At 38.3% G+C, this 10,664-nt stretch overlaps 1 long non-coding RNA gene across 2 annotated transcripts; it reads right to left on the reverse strand.

Moving 5' to 3' along the window:
* Window positions 1-481: 481 nt before the first annotated feature.
* On the reverse strand, window positions 482-9,936 carry LOC141370245 (uncharacterized). Of its 2 annotated transcripts, none has more exons than XR_012374137.1 (3): window positions 9,841-9,936; window positions 8,689-8,796; window positions 482-569 (listed from the first exon to the last, which is right to left on the reverse strand). It is a non-coding gene; the product is annotated as an uncharacterized lncRNA (long non-coding RNA). The 2 variants fall into 2 exon arrangements; XR_012374136.1 differs by lacking the exon at window positions 9,841-9,936 and adding an exon at window positions 9,440-9,507.
* Window positions 9,937-10,664: the final 728 nt, after the last annotated feature.

Genomic DNA, 10,664 nt, shown 5'->3' on the forward strand with positions numbered 1-10,664 from the left:
ACTAACCACAAAGTATGTGTCCTTCCAGCAAACTGATTGGTGGCAGAGGAGAATATCTCATGTTTTTCAGCAACTAAATTTTTCATATATATATGCTGTGCTGTGCAGGGGCATAATGTGTTCTCAATTTATAGGATTATTTTGTTGGAGTATGGTATATTGCTCAAAATTCTCACTTCTCTCAGTACCGGTATGTTCTTTTTGATGGCTTCTTTTTTGCCATATGCAATGAGACTAAGATGACTTAATACCCAATTTAACTCGACATGAGACATTTGGAGTTTTTCCACCATTGACTCATTTAATAATAGGGATGGGAGAGATGGGGAAACTAGAAACAAGGGTACCAGAAATGGATGATAGGTTACTTATTGATTTCTTTTTGTGGGTTACTTTTGAAAATTTTCCTTTGCTGACAAAATAGAAAATGACAAAGGCAGTGATTCACTTCCTGGGCTTCAGCTGCCACACTATCACTTTGGCAGTGTTCATGCACAAATAGACATGTCTTTTCAGTTTCCAGGTGGTTTTCCAAGGGGAGGTCCTCAGTTTAGTATGTCTCAGGCAGTCTTTAAAAGAAAATAGAAATCACAAGAGATATTCCATTTAGGAATGTTGGCTCCAAGAAAAAAAACAAAAAAACAAAAATAAAAAAACAACAAACCAGTGTGAGTAAATCTGTGCTCCCCTTCCCCCACCCCAGGGTCAAAGGTAAAAATTGTCTACATTTAAATGAAAATGAGTATGTGCTTTCCTTTCCTTCCTGTTCTCAGACAATTAGATAAAACTCCCTGAAGTCCTGCCAATCAACAGGACAGTTAGTTTGGAGATGCTACTAGTCCTGTGATAGTGGTATTTGCAAGTCTGGCTAGATCTGCTCTGGAGACAGCAGGGCTGTGGGTGGTCAGTCTTCTCTCCTTTTTGAAATCTTATCATTGTCAGCCGCCTGGCTGAGATAAAGTTCATTCCTAACTTCTTGAAGTTGTGGACATAGAGATTGTTTGTGGGGAAGATTTCTGTAGTCCTTTATTTGTACTGGCCATTTAAGAGCCTGGTCCTATAACCCATATGGCTATATTAGTCAAGGAGAAAAAGGAATGACAGATAGTTCTTTAACTTTTTTCATTCAAATTAAAAATAAAAATCATAGTCATTTAAGTCTCACGAGCTCAAGTTTGATGATATAGAAGGCTACACAAATTACCTTAAGGTTTCTGAGTTTTTATTAAGATGACCTGTTTAATTTTCCATTTAATTTCTTAAACTACATAGTGTTGAATATATGGATGTGAAATATTTCTTCAGCTATAGATTTATATAAAAGTTATATGTAAATGTTTGCCTATTTTATATGAAGATTAAGACCAAGTACACTTTTAAAAAGTCTGCAATATTACAGTACTTTGACCGTCAAAATCCAAAACTAAAGGCTGTTCATGGATATGTTCTGCAAGCTTCATTGGATGTAGGGCGTTTGAGATGGTTTTGGAACTGGGCCCTTCCTTCAGTGGATAATAAAAGAATAAAGATAAAGCCATTGTGAACCATTTCTGAGGAATACCTAATGTAATTTAAAGACCAGAAATTAGAGGACAGATTAGATATGAAATCATAAGATGATAATTCTCTGACATTTTTGAAATACCAAATAAAAGAGTAAAATTAACACTTGTAGTTGGATGGTAAGTGAAACACTGTATCATGTATTAGGGAAAACGGTTATTTTTTGGTAGCATTTGTGAGGCAAATCTGACTTGCAAAGAGTAAGTGAAATGGTTTAGGAATTAAAATTTTGCCTCTGGGCAGCCCTACTTTACAGCATTACCTTAGAAATAAGTACTATCAATCTCTTCCACATGAGAGACCCGGTAATGGCTTTCCCTTACACCTTGCCATTGCCTGAAATTCTCCTCGGAAGACATCCAGGATTTTGTCTTCAACTCCAGGTAGCGGTATCAGAACAAAACATATGGCAGCCCTGCTTAAAATATTGAAGCCAGCTCAGATGGCCTCGCTGTTTGATAGGAAGTCAGGGGCAAAGTATGTGACACACTGCCCAAATCGCAGTGTTTTCGACATAAACCCTGATTCTACTTCTTCAGTTTTATTTCCATCTAAAAGAATTTAGAAAGAACTGGGCGTCGATTTTATTTATATTAGTGGAGGTGTATGAATGAATAAATGAATCAAAGAACTAGACTTCTCCTGGAATGACTGCAATGCCAGGCACTCTGTAAGATCCTTTTCAAATATAAATATTTTATTTCATCTTCATCATAATTGTCTTTACAGATTAGGAAACTGGCATCCAGTGTGGTGGGTCCATGTTCATAAAACCTAATTAATGGCAAAACTGGAATTCAAATCTAGGCCTCTTCAGTCCTGGGCCTGCTTAATTATACATTATTTGCCAAAAATCCTAGGAGATCCAAAGTTTCATTTCAGTTTTGTACTGTTCCTTTAATCTAAATATCTGTTTGCTTACCAACCTCCTTGAGATGTTATTGGCCATTTGATATTGAATGGAGAGATGGGAGATTAGCTGAAACATAAATTTTTAGAGAGCCATTCAACATCTTTTTGGGTGCAGCAAAAAAAAAAAACTGAATTAATATTGTATATCTGTGGCTATTGTCGCTGCTGTCATATCAGTTAGAAAGGCTAGACTTGAGGCTACAGCAAGCCTTTCTTTTAAATCAAAAGCAGATTGGCTACAGCTTTTTAAATCCTACATGGCACATGTGAGCATGATTCTGCAAAAGTTTATAGTAAAATGAGGAACTCAGGTATCCTGCTGACAGGTAGTGAAGGAACAAAGATGTAAAATACATTTAAAATATATACTTTGGATAAGAAAAGGATAAACACTGCAGTTTTGCAGAGATCCATATAATGTAAAATTTGACATAAATTGATGTACATGCTACATAGCTGTCCGAAGCAAGCATAAAGTTAATTGAAAAAAATAAAACACCATTAAATGTTCAATACTTGGATTAAATTCTTATTTTTCAAGAAACATTCCTAAAATGATTTAGACTTGCCAGATATCTAAAATGCTGTACACATCACTCTTGACTAGTGGAAAAGTTTATCTGTATCAGTAGGTGTCTACTAAGTGTTCTTTCGTGTTTGACCTGTTAGTTTATCCAAATTCCTACAATTGTCTTGCCTCTCTGCTCCTCCTTCTGCTATGTCTCCAGAGGTTTTCTATTTTACTTCTGCTTATCTAGGCTTTTCTTCTCCATGCAATCTTTCCTACTTTACCCATCCTTTATGGACTCTTAATTCTGTTGCACACAGAACCATAGGCCCCGTCTAGTAGTGAACTTTTCACTAGTTGTTAATTCTGCCTTTCTCCTTAGATTGCATCTTTCTTATGTGCTGGAATCATGTTATATACTTGTTCTATGTTTGCTAATGCTATTCTTAAGGGTCTACAATGAGGGATTATCTTTGTACATTATTTGCTAAGAACAAAGGCCAGGAAATATATGTTATATGTAGAAACCATTGGACTCAACATAAGTTAAAACATTCTAATGAATAGAGTTCTCCATGAAGGAGGGAAAAAACAAAAACTATGTGTAGAGGCAGTGAGGGTGTTCAAGTAGAGACTGAATGATCATTTTGAAGAGATTGAGGGAAACAGACCTGCAACTGGCAATCAGTGGGGTCTTCTGAGCCTGGGATCTGGGAATAAGTGATATTATTAATATGGATATTCCAAGGAAAGAAAAGAATGAAGGGGGAAGGGTAAAATTAGTTCCATCTTACTTTTGTTAAAATGCAACTTCTCCCCGGGATGCCTAGGTGGCTCAGTCTGTTAAGCATCTGCTTTCTGCTCAGGTCATGACCCCAGGGTCCTGGGATCAGGTCCCAAGTCAGTCTCCTTGCTCAGCGAGGAGCCTGCTGCTCCCTCTGCTTGTGCTCTCTCTCAAATAAATAAATAAAAAATCTTGAAAAATAAATGCAACTTCTCCCCAAAGCAATCCCTACTGCAAGCGAGGTCATGATCTCAAATTAGGAATTGCTTATTGCTTATTATTTATGCATTGCGAACAGTGTTTGTAAGTGGGGGATGCTTTTATTTCATACTTATTATAGTTTATTACCCCAGATAGTGGAAACCAAATAAAACTTGCCACCAGATTCAGACTCATTTTACTTCAGTCTCTTTCTTCCTTCACTGAAAATATGATTCTTTGATATATCAAGTTTTTTCTTCTAAAAAGAATTATTAATTTTAACATTTAGAAAAAAAGACGCTGTAGAATTAGCTGGGTTTGTGGCTGTTCCTTCAGTTCTCACAGGATGAATTGAAGATAAACATGGATGCAGGCTGTGGAAAATTGTGAAGTCTTTAGCTGTGTTCGTAGGAAATGCATTTTCACTGATCATGCTCTAGGAAGGAAAGGGTCTGTCCAGTCTAAAAGCCATGATTTGTCCCTGAAAAGATCCATGGATTATTCCTTCACTCTGTGGAAGTTTCTGTCCCTGTGACACCATTCTTTCTTGTTTTTTCAGGATGATTGGTTCCAAATTTCTGTGTATTTGTTCCTTACTTAAGTCTATACATTGTTGGCAAGAGTTACTGCAGTTTTAATAAATTGTAATTGTAAATATGGTGTTCTGACTGATTTTGGAAAAACAATTACATAGGCATCATGAATTCATCATTCACCTCGCATAAGAAGTTTGCAAGCCTCTTCGCTTGCAAAGATGTTGGTCATCAAGCCCATCCCAGGACACACCTGGTAATGATGGTGCTGATGACACTGATACAGAAGCTCCGTGTCAGGAGGCATGTACTATTTAGGTGTATGCCATCTGCCCTTACTGTGGTGACAAAGGAATCATACTGCCTCCCTGCAGCTTGGAAATACCAAAATACCTCTTTTGGCATCTAGCTGCAATCTTGTCATACAGATTCTCTTCCTTGAGACACAACTAGCGATAATCATTTAAACATGGAAGGGGGAAGTTCAGACATAGATGTTCCATAACCACAAAAAATAGTTTGGGGATAATTTTATTGTCCCTTTGCAGCTTTGTCCTTTAAAAAAAAAAGAATAAAAAACATCAGCTTTTAATTTTTCTTTTTTTTTTCGGTTCCAAGTGTAATAAAGCAGAGTTGAAACTTCAAAACATTGGGCCATGAAGCCATGAGTTATTAAAATGTAGCTGTATTTTCTCAAGGGTCAGCGTTGTCATTTTTTATGCTATATCATTGAAGATCTTTTAGGCAGTTATTAGCTGCCTATTTATGAACTACCGATGGTTCACGTCTATGATGTGACATCAGTTATTTTCTTCTTGGATATTTGAGAGCAAATTGTTGCTGACAGGAGATTATATGTATTCTAAGACCATGATGTCCAATATAGTAGCCATTAGCCACATGTGGCTTGTGAACACTTGAAATGTGACTAGTCCAACTGAGATAATTATACATCAAATTTCAAAGTTTTAGTATGAAAAAAAAGTAAAGTATGTCATGAACAATTTTTGTGTAAATTACATGTTGAAATGATTGTAACCTCAGATATACTGGGTTAAATGTAATATTTTATTAAAATTAACTTCACTTTTTAAAATTTTTGATGACTACTAGAAAATGTAAATTTACATATGTAGTTCACTTCATGTTCCTACAAGATAGCACTGTTCTAGAGAGCTTGCCACATGGTAAGGCAACAAATAAAGCCTCTTGGAAACATCTATCTAGTTCAGTAGGTGGCAGAGCACCTTCTCATCCACAGTCTCCTCAGAGATCCAAGCTATACATGCATTTCTTTCACACTATGGTTCTCATGGCATGTCCTCTGCGCTCAGTGCTGATCACCTCTACATGAAGACCATTTTCCAATTTCCACAATTTATGGTCAGAGTAAACATCATTTTGGTTTTCTTCCTGCTCAACACAATGTCATTTAAAGGAATGTATTGGGAGATGAAATTGCTTGTGTCTTGTGCTGACTGCCAAGCTTTTATTTGAAAATTTTAAACAGCCACATAAATCATGGTCTTTTATTGTCCTAAGAGAAACATACCATTCTTATTTGAAATATGATGTAAAGGATGTGAAATCCTGTTGAAAGATAGGCTGGTAAGCACTAAGGGAAAGATTTGATGAATGCAATTTCATTAACTTTTCCTCTGTCAGTGGGTAGAATAGGCAGAATACATTAGGTAGAAAAGAACCAAATAGTCCTTCTCAAACACGAAACCTGTGAATGCTCCTTCCCTTCATGTGACATCCTGCTTATCCACAAAGTTACCTGTGTTACTAAGAAAGTGTCCTACATACATTGACTCACATTTTCCATTGCCATGGTTCCTGGACAAGCACCATTTTTTCTTACCTGGACAACTGTGATAGCCTCTTCTCTTTTCCACTGTGTCCTCTTCAGTACTCTCTGGCACAGCCGACTGAGTAATATTCCAAAATTCTAAATCATGTCATGCCATTTTCCAAATTAAAACCTTCTAGGACTTTGTCATGGTGCTTAAAAGTCATGCCATGACCTAGGCTGACAAGGCTGTGTATGCTCTGGTCCTTGCTTATCTCTGGTATCATCCCTCCTCCCTCACAAGGCCCCCTAGCACACTCTTCATTCCCAGAATAGACCAAGCTTATTCCTGCCTTTAGGCCTCTGCACTTGCTGTTTCCTTTGCCTACCCTCTTGCCCCCCCGTTCTTCACAAGGCTTACATTTCCTTGTCATTCAGGTCTCAGCTTAGATGTCACCTCCCAAGAGAGGCCTTCCATGACCACACATCTGCAGCAGCCATCAAGTCACTTTCTGGCACATGATTCTGTTTGTTCCCAGTAGTGCACATCATGGTATGATTTGATCTTGTTGGCAGATTTATTTTCTTCTTCTTCTTCTTTTTTAAAGATTTTATTTATTTATTAGACAGAGAGACACAGCCAGAGAGGGAACACAAGCAGGGGGAGTGGGAGAGAGAGAAGCAGGCTTCCCATGGAGGAGGGAGCCTGATGCGGGGCTCAATCCCAGGACCCTGGGATCATGACCTGAGCCGAAGGCAGACACCTAAGACTGAGCCACCCAGGTGCCCCAATTAATTTTCTTCTTGACTGTCTCTTCCCTACCATCCTCACAAACACTTCAGCCCACTTGAAGAAAAACCCTAGGTACTTTATCTGTCTTATTCCCTGGCATATCATCATCAAATAGAACAGTACCTGGGTATATAATGCATGGCCAGGGATTGTGAAATAAAAGAAAGTATATATTGCAGTTATATCGAGACAGACTTTTTCTTGCCTCCATACCCACAAGTTTCTCTTAGTAGGGTGAAGATGTCATGCTTCAGAATCTTTCATTTCTTCATTACAAACTGAATTGTCAAATATATACTAAACTCAGGGCACCCAGGTGAGGGAGCAATGAATTCAGCTTTATCTTCTCCTCTACTCTGACCATGTATGGTTTATAGTAAGTTCCAAGTCGTCTTCTTGCCTACTCCCTCTAAGGAAAAATGATTATGAATAGAAATTAAGAAAGTAGATAAGTCTTTGATGATGGGAATTCATTGGACATGAATTCCTTGGAATAAGTTGTATATATTAAACTACTTAGTCTGCAGAATTGATAATAAATACAGTACAATCATTTTCAGGGATTTTTTTCAGTGTACTTTGAAGAATTTCTCTAGTGAGAATTTTTTTTTTTTTCCAGAGCAGAGAATTCTGTCCTTCAAATAGCTGACACCTTTTTACATTCTATGAGTTCAAATTTAGAGATGTAATGCCAGCGTCAGTCTTTAGGGGCACTGGTGAACAGAAAACAGGAAATAAATAGTTGGACAAAGTTGTACCAATCAACAGACTGTATTTGCGTAGTCTTATTTGAACTTAGTTATATGTACATAAAATGTAGCACTTTAATTCTAATTTTACTTTTGAATTTTTGGTTTACTATTTGTGAAAGCATTTATGTTCTATTTCTACAGAATCATTTTGTCCCCAAATTAATAAACCTTCTTTTCAGATGTGTCCTGTCATGGTTCGTGAATTCATAGAGCAGACTTGATTTACAGAGAGAATGGCTGCTCGTAAAATCTAAGCATAACGAAGTCTCTCAAATAAAAATGAGGTTGGTATTTTTTAAGATTACTGAAAAGATACCAAGAGGAGAAGCATGTCATTTTATTCCGATTCCTAGATGGAGGCAGTGAATCCAATTTCTAAGAAGTACAAGATTTTTAACTTTGGAACATAGGCCAATTTTAGCAACATAATGTAAAAAAGTGTCTTGTTTTAGGCAACCTGTTGATTAGGCACAAAGAAAACTTCTGGCTTATTTATAGACTCCTGAAATGTTCAGTACAGCTGAGGAATTCAACTACCTCTCAATTAAAAGAAAAAACAAAGTCCATGAAAATATAGATTTGGCTGGAGGAAAAGAGATGTCTTCTCAGTCTATCTTCTGAATGTTTTCTAAGGTGTTTTGTTTTGTTTCATTTTTAATGAGCACTAGAAGTGGAGCTGGACTCCAGGTTGTGAATAGATTCATAGAGCAAAAGCAAACAAAACAAATTAGCAAATAAAAAAATCTATGTATAATATATAAGTGTATTTATAATTATTTGGTATATTGGCTTAATAACTGAGAATGAAATGGAAGCATGTTTTAAAGGTTATATTTAGCTTTAATCCCACCTTGCACTCTGACAAGTCTAGTCGGCCTTCTGGTGAAGAATGCTTTGGCAACCTCTGGCTGAGATGGAGCAGATTCACTCGTTCCCCACAAACCCTAAAAATGTGCATCTGAAAAAAAAATAGTGACAGGGATGAAGTCCCAGAGATATTCCCCAGGAACTCTACCCAATCTGTGGTACAGTATGTGGTCTGACCCAGCTGGGCACCAGGCCGGCCTTGCAACCATCTCTTCTGGCTGGACTCCTCCCCAAGGTAGGGCTTACCATCACAAAATTGCTAACCAGGGCCCACGTGGGTATAGAACTAATTTAGCCTCCTGTACACTTGATGAATGAAGAATTTCCTCTTGGGACTAAATTATAGGGCTTGTCGGAGTTGCTCTTTCGTGATCTGTTATTTGGAGGTAATTTTCCAAAAGGGCTGGAACATATGGCCATGGCTAGAATAGGATTCACCGTGAACAGCTGCCACGCGCTGGCCAGCACATCCCACTGGGCTTATCCTTTCCACCAGCCTCCCCCACCTCTACCCTTGCTTCTCAAGAGGAGGCCCAGCTAAGAGAGCTGGCCTTATGTTAGATCTTTACTTTCCTTCTTAATTAAACCACAAGAATGGCATCTGCCCACCTTTTTCTGCATCTGGGTTTCTAGAAATGTAACATCTTGTCCTAACATGCTTAAAAACAGAGGAGCAGGCCTTCCCCTCAACCCCCAGTATGGATGATTACAACCTTCTGTCAAATTCCACTTACCCTCCCTCCCCTGTTGGCTGGAAGATAAGCTTCTGATCTTCCCTTGGCTTTTTGAACTGTTGGAAGCTGTGTAAACAGAAGCTGCAGGTTAGTCAGATTTTGTTTGACCCAGAGCCTGCTGAGTGCAAAGAGATTACATTTGAAAACTCCCTTGTCTAATTAAGCAATGGTGACCTATTGCGGGGTGGTTGCTGATGAGGTCAAGTAGCAAGAGGTTCCAGGCCAACCTGTTGCAGATGGTCATTTGCTAATAAATAAGGAACAACTAATTTTTAGTGAGCCAGCTTTCCTACAGAGCTCTCATTTCATAAAACACTTGAATTTGGTTCTTTCTCTGAATTTCATATGTGTGTTTCAGCACTTTAGAGAAATCTTCAACAGCCAGACTGATGAGGACTTACTCTATAATGGCAACCTTTCTGTCCTTGGTCTTTGCCCAGCAGTGCCGCATTCAGTGTTTCACACGCTGATGTGCCGCACTTCAAGCTCTATTTGGACCACTGACTTCTTCCAAATCCTGAAAGTCAGATGAGGACCCCTTTGAATATTGATTGACATTTGGATGGGGTGTAGTGGTGAGGGTGGGAGAGGAAACCCAAGAAATAGATGACAATACCTGGACCAAATTGTGTAGAGTAATCATTTTCACTTATTGAGGATTTACTACCTAGCAGAACCAGTTGTAGGATCTTCTTATATCTCCAATCTTTACTGTGATCCTCAGAGTAAGTGTTTTTATTCCTGTTTTACTACTAAGATTTCTACGGCATACAGAGGTTAGCAACTTTCACAAGGGCACACAGCCACTAAATGAAAGGTGTGGAATATGATCTCACGTGGCTTTGGCTTTCAGGCTTGGCAATTCCAGGGAACTGCACTGCTTCCTTGTGGAACTGAAAGTGTCTGGAGAACCCTGATGAGGGCCAACATTTGATGAATGCAGATTCCTCTTGTGAATAAAAGTGAAGATAAGAACTTTGGAACCTTGGAAAAGTTATCAAAGAAGCCCTCCCATTCACTGTCATGCCCTCAGATAAGTCTATCCCTAAGTCTCTTATAGTGGCTATCTATTGTCTCTGCCACCAGCAACTATTTCCCAGAGTTCTGGAAAAACATACGCAAAATTCCTTTGGGATACCAGCCCTTCTTCAAAATTGCGCTATGTTCTGGCAGAGTCAGATCCCTAAGACGCCTTGCTTGCTGTGATTACATTTGGACCAATCAG

Source organism: Callorhinus ursinus, unplaced genomic scaffold, assembly GCF_003265705.2.
Source record: "Callorhinus ursinus isolate GAN/ISIS: 27379988/994484 unplaced genomic scaffold, GSC_fseal_2.0 scaffold29, whole genome shotgun sequence".
In the NCBI taxonomy this organism is placed as follows: domain Eukaryota; kingdom Metazoa; phylum Chordata; class Mammalia; order Carnivora; family Otariidae; genus Callorhinus; species Callorhinus ursinus.